We start from the raw sequence: 27,364 nt of genomic DNA, 5'->3' as shown, positions 1-27,364 counted from the left end.
TATATGCACTAAATAAGCTTTTTAATGAAAAAAGATAGTTCAAGTCAATTATTCGACAGTATTTTATATAGAGGCAATTTAATTTAAAGAATTTGTTATAATAATTCCAACTTTTCTTAATTCCTCTTATAATCGTGTATCAATAAATTGGAATAATAGAAGTTTAAATAAATTCAGTATTTTAATTTCCTGAAAAAGAGTCCCCGAAGAGAGCGTTAACGAAATTTTGCTAAAGCTTGGGTAGGGTTTTTCGCTTTTTAGTAGCAAAATAATGTATAGTTACAATTACGTTAATGCAAATCGCACAAGCACTAGAGGACAGAGGACAGTTTTATAAATTAAGTTTTCGGGGACGGGAATCGGTGTTATGAAATTTTTTAATTTTTTTTTAACGGGGAGGGGAAAGCTACCGGCTTTCATATCCATTTTAAGTTTCTGGCTCAGTAGTGGTACTTTTCTTTTATATCAATTAAGGATATTTTAAACGATTAGCTTTTCATTATATAAGAGAAACAACTTTTATGGCTCCATTAAATACTGCAATAAAAGGTCTTTTTTATTAATAAACAATCCAGTTAATTTAAATAAATTTAATTTAAGAGCTTAACGTTTCAGTATACTTCCTAAAAACTGCTTATTCCCACTTTTTAAGTCATTTGCGAATAAGAGGTATATTATCATAGTTTTCTATTAATATTTTTTTTTAATTATGTAACATTGCTTTAGTATTTTAAAAATTTTTAAAAAAGGAAGAAGGATTTTATATTAACGTAACGAACTTAAAGTAATCTTAACATGTTTACTTTAGTAATAATTTAAAATGTAACGGATTTATGTTTTTTAAAAACCAATAAACTGAGGTAAGGTTAATAAATTTAATATTACGTTCAACCTTTTCTTTGCAGAAAGTAAGTTCGAAGAAAAGCTCTTTTTCCTTGCTTGCGTTAGCACGTAAGGTAATTTTATGAATAATATTAAGATTTAAGACTATTAGATCAGTCGAACTAATTCTTTTTTTTTTTAACAACTTTTACTTATTTTTTTACTCCCGACACAATGTTTTAGATTCGAAGGTTATAAAGGCAACAATATGCCTCATTTTAAAAAATTGCTTTGGCCCAAAATAATTCACTTTTTTTTTAATATTAAGTTCTAGATTTTATATGCCCTAATAATTAACTAACGCATTATTATAATCAGGTTAAAATGTAAGAATTATTAAAGTACGTACAGCTTAATAGTTCGAGTTACTTATTGTCATAGTTGTTTTACTGAAGAATATGAGAAAATAGTAATATGCTTTAAGCTAAAGTTTCTTCTAAGCACTTATGTATTTTAACTAAGTGAAGCGCGTTGTTAATAAAGCTTATAATAAAAGTATAGTGAGTAGAGCAGAAGTTTAGCATATACTTGCAAAACTTTTTCTTTAGAAAAAATTTTTACTTTTTGCTTTATTTCTTAATAAAACGAGTTGTTTATAACACTTACAACAAAAGATATAAAACCTTTTGCCTTTTTAGTAAAAATTAGTAAACCACTCTTTCCTTATCATAATTATTAATAAAACGAATCATCAATAAAACTTAAAAAGAAGTATAGTGAAATAAAGCAGAAGTTAAGCATATACATGTAAAGTTTTTATTTCATTATTAAAAAGAAATAAACCTTTTGCTTATACCATTATTATTAATAAATTGTTATTTAAAAACTTATAAGAAAAGTATACTAAGCTTATACCTTTCTTTTATTAAGGGGTATTTCCGGGTGCTCGATAGGGTCGAAAAAGGGGAACAACAAATTTACGAGCTCTCAACAGGGTGATAGCTTGCACATTGACTTTAAGCTTATTTATTTATTTATTGCACTAGCATGCTACAAACGTTATAAGTAAAATAACTTAAACTGCTTGATCTGCATTCTCCGAAGTGAGAGGGTTCGAAAGGGTTCTCTTCCTGCAAAGATGCTGCTTTTAAACCATGTCCATGAAGTAAAATTGCCAAAATAATAATTACTTAATGAGGACAACTTTCTTTTCCAAAATTTTAGATCATGTGAGTAAGCCTTCATTTGCTTTACGAGTATTACATTATTGACATAGGTAGCATTATTATTAATTTATTATTATTACTATTTGTTCACCACTATTTATCAGAATTATTATTTTATTTTTTCAGTAAAATTTTGCATTTAAAGTTATTATCGGCCATGCTAAGGAAATGTTTCGTCGTCTATATTTAGAAAAGTGAGAGGGGTCATACTTTAGGGAATTAGCTAGTATTCTATTACAATGATTTTCAGATGTTTTTATGAAGTCCTCAGCTAAGCGCTTAGTAAACTTCAAAATTGTACCAGTTTGCATTCACGATGTAACTGGGAGCGTCTTATATACCAAGGAGCTCCTGTAAACATTCTTAAAAACTTATTTTGCATAAGTTGCAGTCTATTATATTGGAGGTCGAGGAATGGGCCTAGGGTACTGACGAATAACTCAATACTGGTCTTAAAATAACTTTAGAGATTATTAGTTTGTTATCAAGGTTAAACCACGATTTTTGCTTAGAAGAGTATATAAAGCGTGTATCGTATTTCTAAATTACTTAAACCAAGTATTCAATGAGAGCCTTCCAAGTAAGTTTGTTATCAGTAATAACCCCAAGGTATTTGACTTGGCTACCAGGCGAGAAAAAGAAATAACTCTTGTAGTACCCGTTTCTTTCTTTCTTCGAGATAAGCACGGCGTGGCTTTTTAAAGGATTAACGGTTACTTCCACGTTGTTAACCAACCTCCAGATAAGTTAAGATAGGATGCATATATTTGATTGAAAGAGGCGGAGATTTTGAGCTGCTGTATAATCGGCATTCAACGCCAAGGAGGTTTGAGCGGTATGGGGAGGTATGTTAGACATGTATGATGAGATTAAAGAAGATAATTAAAACCCCTTGGGGCCCCAGCGATAAGTAGTTTGGTAGCTGATAGTTACGTTCCTATACAGACCGAAGGATTTACTGCTGGTGTATAATTTTATTATTCGTATCATGAACGCGGACAATGCACATCTGACCATTTATATATGAGCCCCTTATTGCCATACCTTGTCGAAAGCCTTCGGTATGTCTAAAAAAACCATAAGAGTAGCATTTCTTTTTATTAAGGGTATTAGTTTCGCTTCCAGTTAACCTTATGATCCGTTAAGTGGTAGAGTGACCTCTTCGAAAACCAAATTGATGGGCTGGAATAACTTTAATCATAAATAAATTTTTGCAATGTTAAAAGAAGTACAACAACTTCGACTTTTCTTAAGCAGGAAAGTAGGCTAATAGGGCGATTACCTTTAGAGTAATTGCTTGGACGAGATATTTCGGGATAAAAACAAGTTCAGCTTGCTTCCATCTTATAGGAAAATAACCATGCGTAATAAACTAGTTAGTGGGCTCTGTAAGGTAATTAATTGCGGTTATAAGAAGATTTTTAAGCATTTAATTTGAAATTTTATCAGGGCCCAGGCTCTTCCTAGTGTTAGGTTTATCGATTATAGATTATTTTTCATTTTTAATTAGTAAGGAAAAAAAGTGAAATTTACTCTTGGATGTGTGCTTCGTGTTTGTTCTCTAATAATGGTGTTGTACATTGTCTACGTTAAATTTTAGCGGGTTAGGGTAAAGGTTTGGTTAGGGTTAGGGTTACGGAGTTGGCGTAGATAACTTCCTCGTTCTTAATGATAGGGACCTTGGACCATTTTTTCCAGGTTTGAACACATTTGCCTTTTTCCACAAACGTTATCCGTAGGCTTTAAGGATTGCAGTTTTTGTTTCCATGTTATTTTTCGTAAAGCTTGCAATTCTTGTTTAACAAACTTACTTAACTTTTTTTTAAAAGCTAATTTATCACTAGGGGGCTGCCATTCCATATACTCTCTTTTTAATCGTCTTTTAATAATTTCTTTAGTGTGAACAGGAATGATTTTACGCTTATATTAAAGCAATCTCATATATATTTATATTTTGAACATAGAGCAACCCTAACCCATATTATATATTTCGTCCATTGCAAGGTGGCGATAGCGCGCGACGGCCCAGATTTCGTATTGACCTTAGCTGCCAGTAATCAGTTGGTGTGCTCATTAAGCTGATCGTAGGTTGCGATAGCATAGGGTCGAAAAACATTACCCAGAGGTTCAAAGTCTTTATGTAAGGCATCGTTGCGAACAAACCTCGGCGCGCCCGTCATAAGGCGTAGCAGCTTGTTTTGTCTCACTTGATGCGAACAGATTATTACCGGTGGCACGTAGACTCAGGCATTGCCGCGTATATCATGATTGGCGGATACACAACAAACGCAAGAGCGTCATCGTATTGTGCAGCGAAAATTTGCTTCGGGCTCAAACTAAAGGTTAAGAGTTTAAACCTTCGCCTCGATATAGTTTACGTGCGGTTGCTACGAGAGCTTACAGCCAATAATAACCTCCAGGTATTTCGCATGAAAACATTAAGGAATTACCTTGTTTTCAAATTCAGCGGCGGTATGGGTGTAGTGCGCTTTTTCCTGATAAAAAGGGCTGTGTTCTTTTCTGCATTAATATTAATTTTCCAACGGCGCACCAGTAGACAAGCGTCGCTAGGTAGTACCGCAGATGCTGGCGAAATAACAAGTAAATCGTCGTATCGTCCCACATATAAAGCAATCTGCGCGCATCGCCCACACGTATATCAAAGACGGGGTCTTTAAGATAAGATTTCATCATTTTAAAGAGAATAGTAGGAAGGACTACGGCGCCCAGTTTGTTAGCAAGCTTTTGTGCCAAACTCGGTCAAACGCTTTTTCGACATTAAGACGGCGCCCGTTGCCTTCTACAAAGTGAATGCACGGGTCCTCCATTCTCTCATGCGAAAGGGTTGTGGAGTCGTGGAGTGTCCTCGTCGATATCCTTTTGGAACTCTAGCAGGGCGTAGCTTCCACCAACAACTGCTTTCAAGCGGGGTAGTATGGGACAAGAGACTGATAGGCCTGTGGGTTTGGTGGACGCTGGTCGTGTTGTCTTCGGGAGTATCACAAATGTTGCCGTCTTTAAGCGCAATGGGAAGGTGCCGAGAGACATCGTAGAGGTGGTTAAGCAGTATAGACGTTCTATCACCACCAATGATATTGCTTTGATATCACGATGGTGTTACCATCGCGACCCAGCGCTTTTCGTCACGGTAGAGTGTTAATAATTATTATGATTTTGTCTATAGTGATTGGCTTAAGCTGTTTTTCTCAAAAGAATTTGAGACATACATAAATTAACTTTTTATTAGAAATATATAGGAAATCAAATATACTCTGTGAGTTTATTAAATTCAAGTTTAATATATTTATCTACTAACGAAGTTAAATGTCCGTTTAGTAAAATCGACACAACGTTATAAATATATATATGTAATTATGGAAAATAACAGTGATACTATTGAGTTTATTAAGTATTACCTTAACTTTTTTATTAACTATTAAATCTTAATGTTTTTTTACAAATTTAAAATAACCTTATATTATAAAAATTATATTTTATACTACATGAATCTCTTAAGTATTATTTTGATTGGTTTCCTTATTATAAAATCTAATTTTCCGTTTTATAAATAACTTACCGTTATTATAACTTACTTGTAAAAGAAGTTCAATTATACTACTGGAGATTATTAAGTATTACTCTAACCGCTTCAACCACTAACAATTTTACTTGTTTGTTTTAAAATTCAAACTCAATCTTATTAAACTATAACTATAAAAGAGAAAAATTTTACTTGTAGAATTTAATTAGTATTATTTTCAGCGGGTTGATCAACTAAAATAAATCTAATTTATATTAAAAAAATTAACTTAACATTTAATATATTTATAAAAAGAAAACAATTTACTACTCGAATTTGACTGTTTTATCTACTGACGATGTTAAAGGTCCATTCAAAAAAATAAACGCAACGCTATTAAATTTTAAATATAATAATAAATAATTTACCAAATTAAGTTTATGAATCATTAAATTAATTGTCACTCACAGATTAATCTAATTGTTTGTTTTAAAAAAAAAAAAGAACTTAACTGATTGAGATTTCCTTGGTTTTTAACTACAAATTATATATATTTTAAAATCTTCGTTAAAAATATTTCGACAGATTATTTTCTCAATTAAGTAAACCTTTTTATAATTTTTGTAAGATGTAAAGATGAAACCCGTCAGTTCTTCAAAATTAGATGAGTACAAACCGTTGCTTATAAAAATTTATCGTACTAAGACTGCTAACTAAAATTACTAAATTAACTCTAAAATTTAATATAACTAACAAAATTTTGGATTAAAATTATATTTAAAAGGCTAAAAAATTAAACAATTTTTAAAAAAAAAAATAAGGAAATTTTATTATTTAAAAGCGGTTTTGCACTTTACTGCTTATATATATATATTTCTTATTTAGCCTTCCTCAAAAGGAGGCGGGTACTGTGCCTTTTTTAAAAATAATAAGTTTACAATTTTAATAGAACTAATAAAATCAAATGTATGTTAAAAAAAAATTCCAGTTGTAACTAATGAATATCTATAAAAACTATAAATTTATAATACAATTATAATTTTATTTTCTACTTCTTTTCTAGTACACAAATCGGCAAAGGGAGCTGCTGGCGTGACTTTTTCTTTTAAAAATATAGAATCAAAAAAGGAAAGAAAGGTTAAATTTTGACTAAGTATAGAATTGCGAAGTTAAAAAAACTTTATTACACCAAAAAAAAAAATTATTTCGCTTCATAAATATTAAACAACGTATAAACTTTCTTCTACTCGCAATAATAAGTAACAAGACAAAAATAATTTTAAATCCAATTTCTTTATAATAATTAATTTTTTCAAGAAAAAGTAAAACTTTTCTATTGTACTTTTACATAAATACTAAAAATAGTAGTGATAATAAATTTATTAATATAAATTTAAACCACAAACAAATCCTCTAGAAATAAAACCTTTTTAAACTGTAAAAAGTAAAAACACGCAACTTAAAGGTAACTTTTTTTCTTATATTTTTTATATTTTGAATAAAATATAACTAAGTAAAATAAAAAATACCTAAATAATTGTAAACTATTTTATAATATAAAAAATTATAAGAAAAATTATTTTTTAAAGACTTAAAAAAAATTTTTAAATAAATATTTTATTCATCGCACAATAATGGAAAAGCAATAAAATTAAAAGTAAAGTAGTAATAAAAATAAGTAAAAAAAAATTGACTAAAACTATATTAAAAAAACTAATAAATTGTTAAAGCGAAAAATAATAAACTTTATAATACTGTTGCAAGTAGCAACCTCGAGGGAAAAAAGTTCTTAATCCGCTTACTAGCTTAAAATATTACTGCCACTTGTGTTATAGCTGGTCCACCCACGCATTTTTATAGCCCACTTTCCTTTTAAGATTTCCGTTTGCCAAATTAATAATTTTAGCGTAAACTAAACTAATCACAATCGAGTATTTTAATTATACTCATTTTTTAACAAATTCGTTTAAATAGCAATGAAAGCGTAACCCCAGAGGCGCCTGAAAAAGTGTTTACTACTGATGCACTCCGTGGGGATCCAAAAAAAAATATGTTTGCTGCAATATCGAAAGACTTCAGCTATATTTTTTTTTTGCCAATATAATGCTATGAAGAACTGAAGAAAAGTTGGTTAAAAAATGAACTACCTGAAGCCGTTTTTTACGATTCTAAAAATTTTACACATGGAGAAAGAAGCTTTTTTAAGCAAGTTCGGCTATAACACGCCAGAAGCCTTTTGGAATATATATTTTGAGATGGTAAAATTAATCCTCAGAAGAAGAGCATCGAATGCTACAAAGAGTAAACTTCTGGGCGTGGTGCCGTCCAAGTCGCGCTTCTGAATTTGTTTCGCAAAAGTTTGTAAACCCCCCACCCTCAGTATGAGGCGAATACCCTTCAAACTTTAGTTGAAGTCACGACCTCTTTTTCTTATTTTTCGCCTATTTATCATCATGTAGTGGGGGGTCTAGAATATCTACAGTGAGATTCCCTGGAGTCACCAGAAAACGCCCATAACTTACAGTGTAAACCTCACTCCCACAAGGCAAATGCTTGTATTATCCAGAAAGGATATAGTTAAAGAGAGCCCTCCAAATTTTGCTTTTTGTCTCCTCTGCGAGGAGTAATTAATAAAAAAATTGAGAAAATATATAAATCCTAACTTTTTACTTAAGGCAACCTTTGATCTCTATGTTTAACTCAAGAATAAGGCCGCCTAGAGGAATATTAAAAGTGTTCCTGTCAACCTCGCTGAAAGGAGCCTTCTAAATCAAAGGAAACGTAAGCAAGCACAAAGTATACCACATAAAGCAGTAAACCCCTCATTGAATAGATAAACTTCAGGTGGATCACTTTTACTATTTACCTTTATTATATATATATTACGATGAATACTGTCATTCCTTTTTAAGACCTTTAACGAGTTTTCTTAAAAAAAATTGCTCCCTTTCGTAAGTAATTTTCGATTGATTTTTTTTAAAGTTAAATAAACTATAATTCTTTTTTTTTTTTATGGTTTTGTATCTTATTCTCGGTAGGTATTACTGCACCTCTCCAGAAGAAATTATTACAAAACTAAAGCACCTGTTTATGAACCAAAAATAGTCCTATTATTGCTTTCGAAGCTATTGTTTTAGCTTTTCTTATTAATATTTTCCAGTGATCTCTAAAAGTAACTTTAGGGGTTCTCCGTTTTACAAACTCAAATTTGTTGGAGTTTTTCTTAGCAGAACTAAATTTTCTTTTTATTTAACTAATTCCTTATAAGTTGAAAAGCAATTAAAATGTATTATTTTAACTTGAAAAAATAATAATCTTTTTTGTGATACCGTTTTTTATTAATCACTAGTTTAGCTTTAATTAAAATTTTTTTTGTTCTGCAATTTTTATTATTTTGTTTTCTTTCAAGTTTTTATCTTTTATCTAGTAAAATAATCCTATATTTTAACAAGAAACCATTATTTTTAAAGCTTCGCGACTACACTCACGCATTCAAAAAACAAAATATATATTCTCTAGTTAATAACCTTGTCCTAATTTTGTTTAACCTTTTTTAAAGTTAGAGTTCATATCCCAAATGGTTATAAGTCGGCGCTAGGCGTCACTTTTAAATAAATAAAAAAAATTAAAAAGTTAGAAGTGCAACTATGAGCTTTCATGTTTAACGTAAAGCTCTTTATCTCTGTTTTGTAAATGTGAGAGAGCTTAATAACAGATATAGGACTCGTTTTTCAAATAACTTTTAAAACTTCAAAAGAGGAGCTGTGATTAACTGGAATTGCTTAATTATATACTAATGTTTATTTTAAAAGTTACAGTAAAAGGAGCAAAACCTAGGTGTCTAAAAGAATTTCCCAGCTTACGGAAGAAGGGTAACACAAATTACACGCCAAAAAAATTGCCACCGCTATGTGAAAGGTACAATATATAAGCGACCTCGTTATTAAGTGCTTCCCTTTAGTAAATGTAAATTTTTCTAATTAAAATTTGGATTTATCCAGAAAATTAGTCAGCCCCCGTTTATTAGTTTAATTAAAAAATGTGATCAACTTTAACCCTAGAAGGGCCCGGAGAGGACCTCCATGTATTACATATATATTAGCAGACTACTATTAACTTATAGTAATTCAAAGTTTAAATTACAATTATATATATAGGCATTAGGGTTAATATTAGGTGGTATAAGCACTCTTAGAAATATTAGTGGTATTAGCAAAAGAATCGGTATAATATACATTTCTAAGTGCAACACTAGCTAGTGAGAAAAATGGAAAGCCGTAATACTGCTAAGCAACTTTTTATTATAAACGCAACTTGTCCCCCACCCAATACTGCTTTTTTACCTGAAAGGCACTATTTTAGCCGGGCACGCTTAATTACTGCGGGGGAGCGGCGCGGTATTATATATAGTACTAGTACCTAGTACCTACCATAGTAAAGACACTATTATCCCTAGCCCGGCACGAAGCCGGAACATAGCGCACCGAAGCCGCTCGAGAAACCCGAAGCAAACACCGGTGATAGTGTCTGCACTATGACACGACGCAGCAGCCTGCTGCCACCGAAGGGCGATCCCCATTACCTTAGTTTATCTCCTCTGGGGTTTTTGTCAGATAATAACCTTTCCTAAAAGGGTCTTTGTAACCCATCTCGTAAAGTATAATATTGGTGTATTCAACTATGGGACCACGTGGGTACTTTGGTGCGGAAGTGATGTCCGGCAAATCAGTCAGGGCATGGACTACTTCATGCATATACAATCTTTGAAAACTAAATCGGTAATACTTATCTTCTTTTTCATCCAAATAATAACCTAGTTTCTTTTCATCATAATTTAAACACAGCACAGGATTTTTAGAAGGCACAAAACTATTGTCTTTTGCGGAATAGAAAGATTGTACACAATAAAATTGTTCGAACTCAGGCACAAGAGCAAACTTCTTTTCTAAATTTTTATCTCCTAGAGAGACAGCATAGTTAAACAAACGCCTAAAAGTAGGACTTTTCTTGTAAGCTTTTAGCAACAACGGTTCAAGAACCTCAAATTCTTTTGTTTCGGTAATAGGCTTGGGTATCTGAGGAGGCTGTCCTTCAACAGTCCCCGTCAGCTCTTTTAACATATACTCTGCTGGCGAGGAACCCTTTAAGTAGTCCGTGTCATCATTAGCTACATGGTCGTGAGCTAGCAAATACTCATCTGGTGGGTCCAACTGAGTCCGTAATGATTTGTATTTCCCAGCAAGCTTTTTATATGAGTTTAGCGCCTTAATTTGAAATTCCGAATAGCGGTAGTTATAGCTTGTTCTCAATGGAACGTCAATTTTCATTTCACTGAGAACAATATTAGCGTAGTTAACAACAAGTTCGTGGAGTGCCCCTAAAGAATTTTCAGAATGATAATCAATGAGAAGCGCTGTAATCATCTCATTCAAAATAGCGTGCCTTCTTGTATAAAAAGCGAGATCTTCCCCGCTTTGGTATAAAAGGCGACTGGTCGCCTTTATATTCATTCCTATGGTGCGCTTACCATCAAAAGCTTCCTTCAAATCCTCAGGGGTAACTGTTGTTCGAAAATGCTCATTTGGGGCAATCAACCAGCGATTCTCCGGAGTGTTAAGGCTTTTATCACAAGCATAATTGAATAATCGCCTAAAAGTAGGGCTCCCTTCATAAGCTTCTTTTAATGTAAATTCTAATGCCTTATATTCTTTATAATGCCAGTTCCAATTATCCTGCTTTTCTTTTACTCTACCACTAAAGTAACTCATTTCCTTATCTTTAATAAATGTTGTAATAATATTTCCTTCTTTGCCTTTAAAACGGTTAGTAAGGTCATTCGCCTTAAGATCATTTTCTATAAGAGCAGGGTGAGGATCCTTCTCCAACAGTGCCTTCATTCCAGCAGTTGTAGTTTTATATAGCTCATCATAATAATGACCCGCTTTGTTACCTGTAGCAAAATCTAGAGTCTCTGGTCGCGCATCACTGAGCCCAGGCAAACCCTCCGTTGACTGCTGAAATGTTTTTTTGCTTGATCCTTCAACTAAAGTAAGTTTACTTTCCAATACAACTGCGGGATCAGCGGTGCTTGTTCCAGGCAGTCCCAGTTTTGAAGAGGGTTCACCTTCCTGTAATCCCGGTAGCTTAGGCGGTTTTGTTGGACTTAATGGGTAACCCAGCTTGCCATTTACACGCTCTAAACGTTTAAACAGTTTAGTCGCTGGCAGTTCTTGGATTTCGTAACTTACTTTCGTCGTTAAAAGTGAAGTTCTTAAAAAACCAGCCCCCTCCGACACCGCCCCAAAAATCGCGGGTAAACTCATTACTATGTCCATTCCGGCGGCTACAGTCATTTCCCTTCTCTCCTTTTCCATATCTCCATTAACTGCAAGGTTAATCTCTAACCCCAGGGTTGGTGCCAACAAAGCTATGTTAAGAATAATACCTATAGGGCCTGCTACCATCAAGGGTATGGCAAGTATCATGTTAACAAGCTGAAGTTCCCCCAACATAAATTGCCCAAACTTTTCACCATCATCCGTAATTATTATGTCAGCATCATTGAATCCACGATTTTTAGTTTGCAACGCAAGCTCATCAAACAAGTCACACGTTATTTCAGTGCCATAGCTTACAGGGAGCGATTTATCGCCCTCCGCTATCTCCAGCAAAGTTGCAGCTATCCCTTTAGAAAAAACCCCGTTTTGACGGTCGCGCTCAGAAAAATGACGGGCTAAGAGCATCCGCTTCTTTAAATCTATTGATTGTTTAAAAACCCAGTTCCGCTTTATGCGAGCGTCCTCTAAAGTGTAAAAACGCTGAGGACTATCTGGCATATAAATTATCTCACGTTTATCCTCTAAAGTAAAAACGAAAATATCCGTGGCTAGTAAATTATTGATTTCCAGGTGACGCACGTCAATTGAAGGTGTTTGAGTCTTATAAAGATGTGCCATAGTGATATATTCGTTCAAAAAAAACTCATCATCCACTTTATTTACCGCAAAAGCACCCGCAACACCATTTAGTAGGTATGTGCAGCCGTCTTTACTAAGGAAACCTCTGTTAACAGCCCAAATGGCGGAACGAATAAACTCGGCCTTAGCCGAAGCGCGCCAGTTATCACGGTGTGCACTCCAAAAGGCGTTTAACTTATTTTTCACATGTTGGTAAAAATTTAACTGCCAAACTATTACCTTCAACTGGGAGGGAAGTAGGTTATCTAGTTTTTCAGTATCATCATAACTCTCACATCCCGGTCCGAAACGATAAACACCATAATCTCTATCTGGATCTGACCAGAAAGAAAAAGTCGGGAAGTTGGAAAATGCTAGACCCGTCAACGTCGTTGACCATTCCGGCTGATCGTCACGTTTTCCATTCCCAAAATAGTTAAGATAAACTTGGTCTGGATTTAACTCCGCCCCAGTTTTTTCTTTAATACTTTCCTGCATAAGCTGGCGGGCCATTTGAGTTATGTCCGGAAAAGCTGACATAACGCTGTTTCTTAAATGCAAAAACAATGCTAAGTTAATGCAGTTTGCACCTACCCGTTTTGCAGCCTCAACATCGGGCAAATTGTTATCAAACTGCGTTCTAACCGGCACGGCCAAGTTCATCTCTTTAAGAATTATATTGGTATATTCAACTATAGGCCCTCTTGAGGTTCCGTCCGACATATCCCGTAGCCCCGTTAGCGCTTTAACAACTTCACGCAGGTACAATCGTTCAACTGAATAAGGAACCAAACAAGGACCACTTTGATAGTACGTTTTGTTCAATATTGCCCCCATGTCTGCATATAAATCAATAAGCCTTACACCTTCGGCAACCCGCTCTCCTGTAGCAGTCGTTTGAGATGAATCAAGCAACAGAATACCTAAACGATTATCAATATCTTTTAGCCAATCATCGTATGCGTAATTAAATAAGCGGCGAAAAGTAGGGCTTCTTTTATAGGCCTCGGACACATTTTTACGTAAACCATTAATACATTTATCATATTCGTGATTATCTCCCTCTAAACGTTTCGTATTTATATACCCCTCTTCAAGTGAATACCAAAAATTGGAGCTAATAAGATACTGAACTAAATTTTCTTCCTTTCCGACATAACGATTAGCCTCATCTATAGCCCATTTGTCATGATTCACTAAAAGAAGATCGGGTTGTAGAAACTGCAATTCCAAATCAGGGAACCGCCTTCTTAAATCTAGGTAATAGCTTTTTTGCTCTAAACGAACTTTCTCAGCTTGAGGTGCTTTACAAGTAGTTATAACTCTTGAAGTCTTTCTAATAGAGCTGTTAAAAAGCTTGCTTACCTTCTGAAAAAAAGTATCCTCTCCATTGTTAAATGGCAAACGCCTTTTTGCTGTATCTTTCAAGGAAATCCAAAGGTAGTCTTTACCTAAAGAAAGATTACCAACGTGCTTGGCTATTGCGTGTGAACCTCCTATAGCTTCCCAAATGGGCAAAAGCGGGCCTGCGCTCCGAACTATAATTTCATAATAAAAAAGCTGGCTCTCCTCCGGGGTTTTATAAATAATGTTATTTAGTCTTTCGTAAAACTTTAGAGAATATACTTTAGTATTCCGTGCAACCCACTCAAAAATGTCGCCTACCAAAACAGGATTTTTTTTTAAAGGGGGAGAAGGAATAGTAAGTGGTAAGTGTCTTTCCCCCGGCTCCTCTGCCGCAGACTTAAAATTCTCTGCTAGTAACTTGAGCTGTTTGTTTACTTGTTCGTAATCCTCAAAGTGACGTGCAAGTATAAATCTCCGTTCTTGACTTTTAGCTATTTCTCGCAGCCAGTTCATTAATTCTAAAACGTTATTAAAAACGTAGAAAACTTGCCAATCTTCTAAGTTTTGATAATTATTAATAAACGGGTAAAAAACTTGGCGAGTCACAGAGGGGATGTAAAGTATTATTTTCTCGTTTTGAAGTTTAATACGGAGAATGTTATAAGACTTAGAGAGATACTGCAAATAGGTGACTTCTATTCCAGAACAGGGCTCATGCTTTTCAAGATCTTTCAAAGTAGCAGGTCTATCATCTTTATTAAGCGACGGTGCAATACCACTGAGCAAATGCTCAAAATCTACCTGTGATAAATGACCTTTATCCTTGGCCTCAAGGGCGGCAGAAAGAAACTCGGCTTTCACTAAAGTACGCAAATTTTCCTTGTGTTTACTCCAAAAGGCTTCCAATTGCCTGTTGATTTTAGATTTAAAATCAACTTTTTGTATAATTTCTCTTAAATCAGCTGGGCGTAGTTTTTCTCCAAAGTCGGAACCGTTGAAATAACGAATAGCGTAGCGAGTATTAACATTGTATTTAACGTCCTCCAAAAGTAAGTGAAACTGAAATAAAACGGCGCTGGATAAAGTAACCGACCACGTAGCAAAATTCGACTGGTAATAATTTAATGAAGGGTTTGGATTCTTTGTCCCTATAGGCTGTGGGCTATAAACCAAATACAGCTTATCGGTATCCACCTCGTCCTTAATTTTTAATTTTATTTGTTCTTGAAGTGCGGTACGTGCCGTAGATAACAAGTCTGGTAAATCCGCAAATAATTTTTGTCGTATTGCTAAGATCTTTGTATAGCTTTCATTATTGGTTTGATTAACAAAGTCTGTAGAAAGCTGCAAATTTTCCTCAGAAAAAGAATGTACTATTATTAACGAGAGAAGGACAGCTAGTAGGGCTCCAGGAGACATCATTTCTAGGAGTAGGTATAAAAGGTATTGTTTAATTTCATTAAAATTAATATTCAACTAAGCTAGTAAAAAAATGTCGAATAATGAAGCAATAATTTAAAAAATTTTTTTACTTATAGAAGGTGCTTTAACCTGCGGGTTATGGCAGCTATATAAAACTTAAAAATGCTTTTATACAATAGCAAATTATGTATTCTTAAATTGGCTTAAAAACATTAAGTATGTAGATCAATGGAGACATCTGTATTAAGCAACCTTGAAAAACACAGAATTAAGAAAACAGAGGAGAAAAACAATAATTAACACTAAATCAACTTATAAACAGTGCTTTAACCTGCAGTCTATGCTAGCTATATAAAATTTTACAATGGATTAATACAACAACAGTAAATTACGTATTCTAAAATTGACTTAAAATAACATTAAGTATATATATCAATGAAGACATTTATGTTAAGCAACCTTGAAATACGTAGAATTAAGAAAACAGAGAAAAGCAATAGTTAACACAGTATCTAATATATATAAAAAATAAAATACTACCAAGAAGATATCAATATTAGAAGTTTTTAAAGCAGTACCTTATAAAGTAAATCCCTTGAAGAGAAAATATTGGATAAATCTATTTATAATAATAAAAATACTAAGAAAAATTATTTAAAAAAGATAAAAGTCAATCGACTAGACAAAATGTGCACCAGTGGGAGCCCCCTGTAAGCTAGCTTTATAGTTGAACTTATTAGGAATGTGTGCTTAGTAAGAATCCAGTCCCATAAATGTATAGAGTTATTTAGCACCATGTGAATGGAAAGTGATTTCGTTGTTACTTTCACAATGCCTCTGTCCGTACTGAAAAACAGACTTAATGTAATAGACGACACTAATTAATGCGCGGCCTAAAAGTCTGGGATATAAGGTGTTTCATCATATTAACATATATAAAAATCCCTAAGTTCCAAGAGGATTATTTAGACTTTGATACAGTAATGGTAACTAATGATAAAACTACATGGTCTTATAATCCAACTTAAAAACAAAAACCCAGGTATTTATTATTTTAAACGTTGCTTTAGCACAACTTTTCCTTCCACCTTTTGACTTGATTTCCAAGGAAAATACTTGCCTGGTTTTCAGTCAAAATTTAAAATGACAGTGAAAATCTTTAGATATTGTAGAATTCAAGCATTTTTATAATTACTTACCGTAGAAAATTAAAAATTTAACAATCCAAGTTACGAAATTTTGTGGAACATTATCAACAGCCCTTCAAGTATTAATACTACAACGGGGTTTCCCCGTTTTGAAAGTCTTTTAATAGTTATCAGACCCGCAATAAGTACTTTTTCATGGTAATTATTCGTTTAGAGAATACATGTCTGTTAAACCAGACATTTACGGCATCAAAAAATATGGTGGCTATGCGATTTTCAAAGTTTTTATCCGTTAAATTGTTTTTCACATGCTGGAAAACAAAGGGAACGAAGGGGACATGGATAAACTGCTAGCGTGGTTTCAAGACTTACATATACCAAATCTCTATGTAAGTTGTGATAATCATTTTACTATTATAAGATATCTTCTCTCTTATTATCCAATGGACTAACGCTGGTTGGTACTCTAAGGAAAAAAATTTGATTTATAACTGCTAGAAATCTTCCTTTGAATGGTAATAAAGAAAAAATTTCTACTTAGGTTTAAAGACATGTCGTATATGCCTACAAAAAGGGAAGCTATAAAATTTCCTTCGACCTTACATATCGCCCCAGCAATAGTTTCGAGATAAAAAAACAGGTATTATACCAATTATAATGCAATTAAAGGGAGGGTAAATACCCTAAACCGATTAGTGCATGAATTTATGTCTAGAAGAAAAAAAAAATCGTTGGCCTTCTGCCTTTTTTTAATAAGATTTTGGACTGCTGCATTTTGTTCTTTATCTAGTTTACAGAAAATTACATTCTAGCTAAGAATTTAAACATAATAAAAGAAGTTATTTTCAAGAAAATTCTTAGTTCTGATTTTCCACATATTGAACGAGGCAATAAAACTGCCGTTTACACCAAACAACAACAACGCAGTGAACAAATTTGTAAAAACATCCTCTATAAAAGAATTGAAAGAAGGCGGAAATTAATGCAAGATATTAGACATATTGCATTCTGATTAAAGTAAATTTTATACAAGATAAACAACTGAGTTAAGGAAAAATTAAAAGCCTTTTTTAACGAGAGCTGGAAGACAATATTAGAGGCCTCTGGACCAGTGAACAACTCCTTACGGAAGTTAGCAAGGGCCATTAGACCACAAAGCTAGTAATAACTCCGTCTACCCATGGCGAACTTAAAGCAAAAAACAAAAAAATGAAAAAGAGGTCTGATTGTTTATTTATTTACTTCTTTATAAATGGCAGTTCCTAGTTCTCGATTGAGTCATAAAACTTCGAATACTCGAGCTCTCAATCAGGAGTGGTCGCAGATTTATTACAAAATAGTTTTCGATTGATAAGGTGTCATTATCTTCTTGACTAGTGCTTACGTGCTCTACGTTGCCGGCGATAACATGCCCCGTTTCATGGCTTGTAAATAACTTCGCTAATCGGCAGGCGATAAGTGTTCTTGACTAGTCTGTAGTAAGGGGCATTGGCATTACCTTGGAGGACTAATAATAATAATAAATATAATAGTAATAATAATAATAATAATAATAATAATAATAATAATAATAATAATAATAATAATAATAATAATAATAATAATAATAATAATAATAATAATAATAATAATAATAATAATAATAATAATAATAATAATAATAATAATAATAATAATAATAATAATAATAATAATGATAATAATAATAATAATAATGACAATAACACTAATACTAATAAAAATGAACAAACCAGCCAAAATTTCTAAATTGTAAATCTCAAGCGAGGTAACGCTTTGTTTGAAACCATTTAGAGTCCAAAGGTTTTTCAGAATGTGTTTTGAAAAATAAAATTTTTTTAAAAAAAATGTTATTATTTAAAATTTCTTCATATAATTTTAAAAAATATATTATTATAATAAATAGAAAATTAATATTATAATTATTACAAATAATTTATAATATTAGATAAGCATATATTATTATAATATTATATAAAAAACTTTTAAAATTTAGTAGAAAATGTATTATTAGAATTATTAAAAAAATAATTATTACAAATTATTTAATTTATTATAAATATAATATTTACGGTTATTATAAATAAATTTTTAATAGATTTAAAAAAAATAGTATTATTATAATTGTTATATATTGATTATTGATATTTATTTAAAAATGTTTTATCATTACTAAAATTATTATAAATATTATATATAAATTAGTAATCAAATTAAAATTGTATTATTAATATTTTTATTGAAGTTAATAATAAATGCATATTATTCAAAATATTAAAAAAAGTTATAAAAAAGTTATAAAAAATTCAATTTTAAATAATTGATTATTGTAATTATAATAAAAAAATAATTATTGTATTTAAAAAATTATATATATATTATTATGTTAAAAAATATTTTTAAAATAATAAAAAAAATAATAAAATAATCGTAAGTTTTATAAAAAAGGGAATTATTAATTATTAAAATTAATATTTAATTAAATTCGTTAATATTATTACAAGTATGATAAATAAATTTTTTAAATTTATAAAAAAAGGTGTTAGTATAGTTAAAGTTAATATAAAAAAATTAAATTTTTAAAAAAAGTAGATTAATATAATTATTATAAAAAAATAATTAAAAAAATATGTTATTAGAATTGTACAAAAAAAATTATTCAATTAAAAAAAGAATATATTTTAAAATTTTTATTAAAAAAATTTTTTATTACGCATCTCTTGCTCGTATATTAATAATATACTTATTATATTAAATAATTACAATTGTTATCGTTATAAGGTGAATGAGACACAACTCTGCAACTTTATTCTTCTTGGTTTTTAACTGTTTACCTTACATTTTCTTTATATTTACATAAATGATTACCCATTTATAAGTCATTTTTTTATTTATTTTTTGTCTCAAAGTTGGAGTTAATAATATGAGCATTAATATTTATAGTATTTATAATCTAAGTAAAAAATGCAGTTCAAAGTTTTTAACTACTATGATTAGTCCATTATAACATAATATTTTAGTCGACAATTTTTGGAGATTGTAACTTTAAAAACTTTAACTATAAGCTATGGGAGGCTATTTTTTTTGTCTCCACCATGCAAATTTTCAAAGGTCTACGCTTAACGTAAAGCCACCCGCCAAAATCTTTCAAAAATAAACATAATGGCTACATTTTCATTACGGGACCATAACACGATCACTGTATCTTTCCCTTTTATTCCGAAGTTCTTAGTCATCATGCGTAAGTTTATATATCCTGAGTAATCCTTAGCTTTATAAAACTTAAGGGAACGAAAGACTAGGTAAAAAACGAATTTGTGAAAAAACCCAATTCATTAGGTACGCTTGAGAAAGTTAGGCCAGGGCTAAGCTTAGCGCTAGCAATACGTAATAATAAGAATTACTAAATGCTGCCGCTGCCCTGGTTGGTGAAGGAAGAGGTGAAATTACCGGCTTAATGGTTGAGTGTTTAAAAAAGAGAAGGGGGAGTTAGGAAACGTACTTAGATCAGTAGGATTCTGAGGCTTCCTAGCATTACAATTGTTTTTCTATAAACTATAGTATCCTATATTTTCCCCCTCATAAATGCATCGTTCACTTTTATAATTTAAAATCTCATAATGAAGACGAGAGCAGCAAAGAAAATTTTCATCGAGTAATTAATCTTGAAAATATTAGATTATAAGCAGAGATAGGAAAGAAAAAAAAACAATTTTGCACAAAACAAGAGCTGTCAGCCCTTAACTAAGAAATTAAGTTGGTTTTAAGAGTTAACGGTTTTTTCAATGCGCTTAGTTGGGGAAAGGAGCCAGCCTCTATTGAAGATATGCGATTACTGCTAAGGTTTCCTGGATGAAAGTTTGGTTGGGTCAATGCAAATATCGGTAAATCATTCAAAAAGCTAAGAGAAAAGGTAAGTAGATACTTTTAGTTTTGGTTAAATGGTTTAGTACGGTTTTGACGGTTTTCGACTTGCAAATAAATACAATTAGTAAACTTAAGTTTTTTACAAGAATTGGATGCCCGTTGTTATCCATTCCACCACTGGTTTTTTAAAGTATTATGCAAACTTACAGACAAGTTAGCTTTTTCAGAGAGGAGAATATAGTATTTTCAAAGGAAGTGAGCTGGTTATCATGTAACTTTCTATTATAGTAAAAGACAAAAGAAATTCGACTTAAAATTATAAGATAATTTTATAGAGTATTAATAAATGCTCTAAAGCTCTTAGCTCGGCAAAGGAGTCACTCTCTATTGAAGAGAAGCTATTATTGCTAAGATCCCTGAAATATAAAGTGTAATAAGCCAATGCGTATATCGGTAAATCATTCAAAAAGCAAAAAGAAAACTAAAAATATACTTTTATTTGTGGTTAAAAAATGGTTTAGTAGGGTTTTGACAGTTTTCGACTTACAAAAGAAACCAATTATTAGTAAACTCAAGTTTTTTACAAGAAATGGATGCCCTTTGTTATCCATTTACTACTTGTACTTTTAAAGTTTCACCCAAACTTACAAATATCTCAAATTTTCCAGGGACGAAAACGTTACATTTCCAATAGAGGTGAGTTGGTTTCCACGTATATATCTTTTATTGTAGAAGAGATAAGAAATTGGCCTCGAAATAGTAAGCGAAATTTCAGAAAGAACTTTTACTAATCTATCAAATCGCTTAGTTTGGCTAAGGAACCATCCTCTATTGAAGAGATGCTATTATCCCTAAGGTATCCGAATTAAAAATGTAATAAGTTCACGTGAATACGGTAATACATTTCTAAGACAAGGTAAGCAATATTACTGTTACATTTTTACGTTACTAAACCTGTACTTTCATTAGTTGTTAAGTGGTTTAGTACGAATTTGACGGTGGTAGACTTACAATTCAGTCAAACTCCGGGGTCCTTCAAAATATTCTTTTATGATAGTTACTTGGTTCTTAATTAAATACTTTTTAAATAAATTTTTAGAAATTTGGTAACGGTAAGATTAGTTTAACTTTTTCAAAACGCATATTTTAACAAACTGCCATGATGTAAAGCTCTTTAAATTGATAAGCCAAAGAAATAATTGACCCAATGTTAAAAATATCAATTTACGTCAGATAATAACTTACAAACTTTTCACATTAAGGAGATATTTGTCGCTTGGAAAAGTTATTAAGTTGCACGATATAAGGTCCCTTTTCAATATCCGACATAGTTAAAAAATTAAATAATTATTTGTAAAATAAGGTCTGTGTAAGCATAAAGAGGTCTATTTATTAGCACTCAATAGTGTTTAATCTCAAGCACTTTATTGGAAAAAGCTTCAAAAACATAAAAATATGGAACAGGCAAATTATTTTAAACTATATTGAGCATTAATTCTCAGACAACAAAATCAATAGACTTCTTTATAATATTCTGTGCAAAGTACCTCAAAGTGTACTTACGAAGTGCTGCCGGCTACGAACAGCCCTTAATAAAGTGAAGGGGCGACCCTTGGGGAAAAAAGTGCGAAATATAGTAGAATTGTCCAAGGTAAAATGGTTGCGAACGATATGTAATAAGGTGAAACAATTACTGGTATGAAAAGTTTTACCCCCACGCTTTTAAAGTATTTTTTTAAATTTTTATTAAGCTATGACTAGTTATATAAATTACTTAAATAACCACAGCTTCAACCAATTAGAGGTTGCGCGTTTTTTTAGTATAGCTGAACACGCCTTTAAGGTAAAAGCTAAAACTTTTAATACGGTAACAAGTTACTTTTATTTAACCACTCTTTCATAGGTTTCTTAATTAAATATTAACTGTTCCCGGTGTTGATAGGAATTAATTTATTACAACTCGATTAAACAAGATGATCAAATCTGTATTCCCAGAATTTTCCTATATAGTATTTAATAAAACCTAACATCGCAAACTGTAACAGGGGTTTTCTCAGGTCTCCCTAGTATTAGGGTCGGCTGTGGTAGGAGTTTTAAGGGTTTGAACGTTTTACAAAAAATGGTATTACGAGGACACTCCCTTGACTTGTTAGTCAACCACCTCTGCAGATAAAATTATTGGGACAGGTCTCGCCACAGTGTTATTTTTATAGTTAGCGAAACTCTATGAATCTATTTATATACTTTATTTCAAACTATTTTTACAATTCTCATCTGAAAGTAATATAAACGTCACTATTACCCAACAAAAGCTAATATTAAAAATAACCGTAAAGCTGAACTTCTGTAATGTATCCTATTTTTATGTACAAAAATTATAGTTTTTTATATCTCTTTTTTATCTTTTTTATAGCTTAAGTTAGAATTAGGTAAATTATTTAATCTTGGATATGGGATTTCAGGACTCATTACTGTAACCTAAGTGAATTTTCTTTTTAGTTTTGAAAGGAACTTTAGTTTCTTGGTACTCTAGGTGTATTACACTTTACGATATAATTGTATATTGTAAGCTACACTAACACCTTTATTTTAACATAATATTTTTTTTCCTATGTGAATTGAACTTATAAATTAGTTATAAAAAATCCTTATTCGTTTTTACAGTTATAAATACGCAAACAATACTAAATTTTAACAATTAAAAATTTGAAAACAAAGTCAGTTATTTTTGCTTTTATTAAGACTAAAAAATATAGATTTTGCATGACAAACTAATTAGATATAATAGATCCTGTAAAACTGATAATTATAAGAGCCTCGACGGAAGTACAATAAAGTCAAAAAGAGTGAAGAGTATTAAATAGCAAGGACACTTGCAGTGCTAAGAAAAAAAGTAATTCAAAAAAAATGTAATGTAGTTAATAAGTAAATTATTTATACTACTACTAATAGATATACTAAAAAAAGTACGTAAAACGGCTCACTTGATTGCAAAATATACCTTAAAAGATTTTATAGTTTGACGTATATTTAAAATATATATTGGATAACATATATTGTAATACAAGGTAGGAATCACACTTATTTAAGTAAAAAAGATATACAAATGGATCCTAAAACTAAGGCATACAAAATTCTAATCACCATCCCAGTTCAACTTTAACCCAGACCAAAAATTAACAAAGCCATCATCCATCAGGAATTATAAAAAAGGAAAAAAATTTATGGACCTCCCATAAAAATAAACTTTTAGAATTATCAACACCTTCTTTAAAACCAAAATCTCCTAAAAAGTTTAAAAATTCCTCGTATAAATCTACAGGTGGCCTGCGACGGGCATCAAACAGTGAATTTAAAGATTTTTCTTAAAGTAAAAAAGCCAGAATTTTTTTTATATTCCTTCTCTATTCTTTTATGTAGTCTAACTAGATTGCCGATAGGGCCCATATCAGGAGCTATTCCCAAAAACTTAAAATAATCAACTTTATAACTTCTATTTTCATAACCTTCTGTACCATGTTTTAACGTTTCATCTAGGTTGCCCACGGTAATGTTATCAATCCTTTCTGTTGAGATATCAACAAAATCTAAAGGGGGTTGTCCACTTCCTGCAAGAGGCACTTGGTACATTTGGAATATCTAAAGCGTCAGATATCGGACTTAAAACACTAATAGTTTATCAGCACATGATAGTGCCTAAAAATATCTATAGGTCCCTCATCTAACGCAACCTTGCAGACTTCGGTCTTGATCCAGTCGCGCCACGTAGGGCATCGGGTGAATTCATCCCTTCCAAGCTATTGTTAGATTGAGGTAATTCATTACGATATTTGTTAGATTTATATTGATAAAATTTCTATACCGCATAATATCTTTTATTGATAAAATAAATAGTCTGAGGATCTTTAAGTCTCTTTGTGATGATTTTTCTGAGATTATCACGACTTTCTTACGACTTTTCTACATTGAAGATACTCTTCAAAGAATGTCTTCTCAAAAGGAAAATGAAACTGCCTTCCTTTATCAAGCTGAAAGATTTGTATGATGGACGTCTGCAGGAGTGGAAGAAGTTGAATAAGGAACTTTTGGCTTCTCTTTCTGCTAAAGAGATTATCTCGGGAAAATTAGAAGAGCTGAACAGCGCCTAAAACCTTTTCAGCCACTACACCTTTCAACTGCGGCGCCCACCTACCAGGGAGAAGAGGACAAAAAAATCCAACTTATCCATGAGGAATACTATCAAAAGTTGAAAAACAGTTCTCCCGCAAATCGAAAGCGATAAAACAGCTCTTTTTCAAAAGTAAAGAAATGTAATTTTAAGTTTGGAACAGGATCACCATCTCGTGACGGTCCACGAAGAGAAATTCACTCCAAACATCAAGAACTAACTCTATCGCGAACTACAGAATAATTTGCTGCAGTTTAAAAATCAGACGCTCACTCAGCGAAATTATTAGAAGAATAAAAACTAGCAAATGAATTCAGAGTTTGATGAAGATGACCAAAGATAATGATCCTCAAACATAGTTTCATCCGACTTGGGAGATGTGCGGAAAAAAAAGCTTATCTTTGAAATGGAGAAGAAGTTGGAGACTACGAAAAACTTTGGTCAGGGAGGAAGGCAACCTCCCGTGAAAAAAAACCTCTTCCGAGTCCTTCGTTTTTCTGGCCACTCAAAAGAATGCTCCCCAGGCAATAAACCTGGACGCAAGAGTGGTAACCAAAGCATAGCGAAAGCCAAACGTCTTCGGAGAGAAGAAGAGGCATCCTGTAGTGAAGTTAATGCCCAAAAAAGACAATGCTCGCAAAGAAAAGTTTCAAAAAATGAAGGAATTAAGCCCAATATTTTGGAGAGACAAAAAGTGTTGATCATGAAAGCAAATGCCAAAAGCTTTGCTTTCCATGATTTAACACCGTCTGGGACAAAAATGCCTGAGAACCTGAAAACCACTATTGGTTTAGGGCTCAAGTTTTGTCCCCCTCCTCCCACTTTGTCAGTGAATGACTATGAGGAAGGTTTTGACAGAATGGCGAGAGGAATATACTTAGCACTCCAATTTGATAATTTCTCAAGACATTTTTGCAAAAGCAAAATTTGAACAGCATAGGTCTTTCATTCCTGAAAAAATATCCCGGAAGAGGTCGTTGATGATTGTAGTTTGAAAACTAATTTTTTAAACTAGGTTTGGAATTCTACAAGAATAAGAAATTATTCAAATGGAATTTAGGATTTCGTCAAAAAAATTTCTTAATCGAGTTTAATAATAACAAACAAAGTGAAAGTTATTAATACTGTTACAAACCAAGGAGCGGTATTATTGACAATGATGCAGTATGTACATAGTGTAGCGACCGTTTATAGATAAATGCTTACCTCGAAATTCAGGAAAGAGGTAATGCGGATAAAAACCACTTTTGTATGGTCTAAGGCAATTCACAAGAGTACTTTAACAGTTGATCTCGTCACCATAAAATTTTTTTAAGACAACTTATTGTTCTTATTGAAAGAAGTAATAGTATTGCATTAGGTGCAGGATTACAGAAAAATAAACTGTGGGTATTTCCAAGACCGGAGCTTCGAAGGAAGGCGTCGTCAATAAAAATTCATCTATCTACTTTTCCGAAAATTTTAATGGCTATGCTTGCTTTTGAATATATGAAGTGGCTAAGTTCAGGTATTCGTTATTTTTGTTTATAACTTAAAACTTTTCATTATTATATAAAAATCTTTATTTTTAAACCCCTCTATATTTTTTAACACTCAACAAGCATTTGGGTGCTGAATAAACACCTTATATAATTTTCCATTAATACAATGACTTTCATAGTTGATTTTTATATTGGTTGCAAACAAATTTCAAAAGAAACAGAAGAATATCAAAGAGTTATAAATTTGCATAACATTTGAGACAGTTGTAAATAAAGATCATTATCAAGTCGGCCTCTCTAATTAAACATAAAGAAATAATCAAAGCAACCGTTGTAACTATAAGTTGTTGATAGAAGGAACGCTGGCAAGTCGCTGACCTTAAAAAAGTGATTTTTATTGCGCAATATATCGGATCTATTTAACAGAGACTATCTTGTTAAATTTAAATTTATATCAAACAATATTAACTTACCAAACTCTTCAATATTTAAAAAAAACAAGAAGTCAGTAGGCCATCAATATTTAATAGGTAGTAGTGATAGCCCTTCCGATAGAGTCAAATTTTAAATCAGGAGAACACGAACCAAGAGTGCTTCCTAAATGAATGGGCGACTTCTCCTTCAAAGAAGGCCTGGAGAGAAAAAAAAAATGAAATTTAAGTGTCTAAAGAAGGAAGAACAAAATGCCAAAGTGTAGTAATATAAAGTCTATACAACCTTAATTTTTACAAACTGTTGCCTACCAATAGGAATAAAAATTAATAGATTAGCGCTAATATCCACCAGTTCACTTCCAGATAATGTATATATACGTGAAAAGGTCAGTTTGAACATAGTATAAGTTTAAAATTGCAAGCTCCTTCTAAAAAGGAAGCGATTGTTTAAATAAGACGAATATTAAAGGGATTAATAGAAAAGTAAAACAGTGTCTTTAGTGTTCCCTGTTAAAACACTTAACTTGACAACACTTTTAATAATAGAGCAAGCAAAACCTAAGAAACGTATAAATTTTAAAATTTTCGTCAAGTTAAATAAACAAATAAATTTATGTAATTTTTTATCAAAGTAACAAGCCTAAAAATTATAGGTAAAATAACAAATATTTTAATAAAAAAGGATATGTTATAAATTGAATGAATAATAGAATAACTACCAAATAGTAAAGAAATATATTCAAAAACCTACAACTAAAACAGCAAAATGAGCAAAAAAAAAAAAAAAAGAGAAAGCTGGATACCAAAAAGACGAAGTATCACACTTTATAGTACTGGCTTACTACAGATGTGATTTATGATCGATTGCTGCTTAATTTTAATCGAGGGAGCAAAAACCACAAGTTCCTTAACAATTCTATGCGCCATTGGCGAGGATAGGTGCGCGTTATCATAG

General features: G+C 31.8%; 3 long non-coding RNA genes across 4 annotated transcripts; 1 reads left to right on the top strand and 2 right to left on the bottom strand.

Annotated features, from left to right (window-relative positions):
* The first annotated feature begins 361 nt into the window (after nucleotides 1–361).
* Nucleotides 362–2,106, top strand: LOC135120783 (uncharacterized). The gene is made up of 7 exons (XR_010278730.1): nucleotides 362–449; nucleotides 509–549; nucleotides 601–669; nucleotides 906–956; nucleotides 1,753–1,817; nucleotides 1,869–1,987; nucleotides 2,047–2,106. It is a non-coding gene; the product is annotated as an uncharacterized LOC135120783 (long non-coding RNA).
* A 5,463-nt stretch (nucleotides 2,107–7,569) lies between these two features.
* On the bottom strand, nucleotides 7,570–9,166 carry LOC135120791 (uncharacterized). Of its 2 annotated transcripts, XR_010278737.1 has the most exons (4): nucleotides 9,096–9,166; nucleotides 8,249–8,333; nucleotides 7,716–8,182; nucleotides 7,570–7,647 (listed from the first exon to the last, which is right to left on the bottom strand). It is a non-coding gene; the product is annotated as an uncharacterized LOC135120791 (long non-coding RNA). The 2 variants fall into 2 exon arrangements; XR_010278736.1 differs by having other exon boundaries at nucleotides 7,570–8,182.
* Nucleotides 9,167–26,168: 17,002 nt separating this feature from the next.
* Nucleotides 26,169–26,635, bottom strand: LOC135120786 (uncharacterized). The gene is made up of 3 exons (XR_010278733.1): nucleotides 26,449–26,635; nucleotides 26,354–26,390; nucleotides 26,169–26,272 (listed from the first exon to the last, which is right to left on the bottom strand). It is a non-coding gene; the product is annotated as an uncharacterized LOC135120786 (long non-coding RNA).
* Nucleotides 26,636–27,364: the final 729 nt, after the last annotated feature.

The sequence above is a fragment of the Zophobas morio genome, unplaced genomic scaffold (genome assembly GCF_036711695.1).
Source record: "Zophobas morio isolate AGI-343-1 ecotype UQ-CSIRO unplaced genomic scaffold, CSIRO_AGI_Zmor_V1 ptg000420l, whole genome shotgun sequence".
Classification (NCBI taxonomy): domain Eukaryota; kingdom Metazoa; phylum Arthropoda; class Insecta; order Coleoptera; family Tenebrionidae; genus Zophobas; species Zophobas morio.
This window is presented reverse-complemented; position numbering and strand designations above follow the sequence as displayed.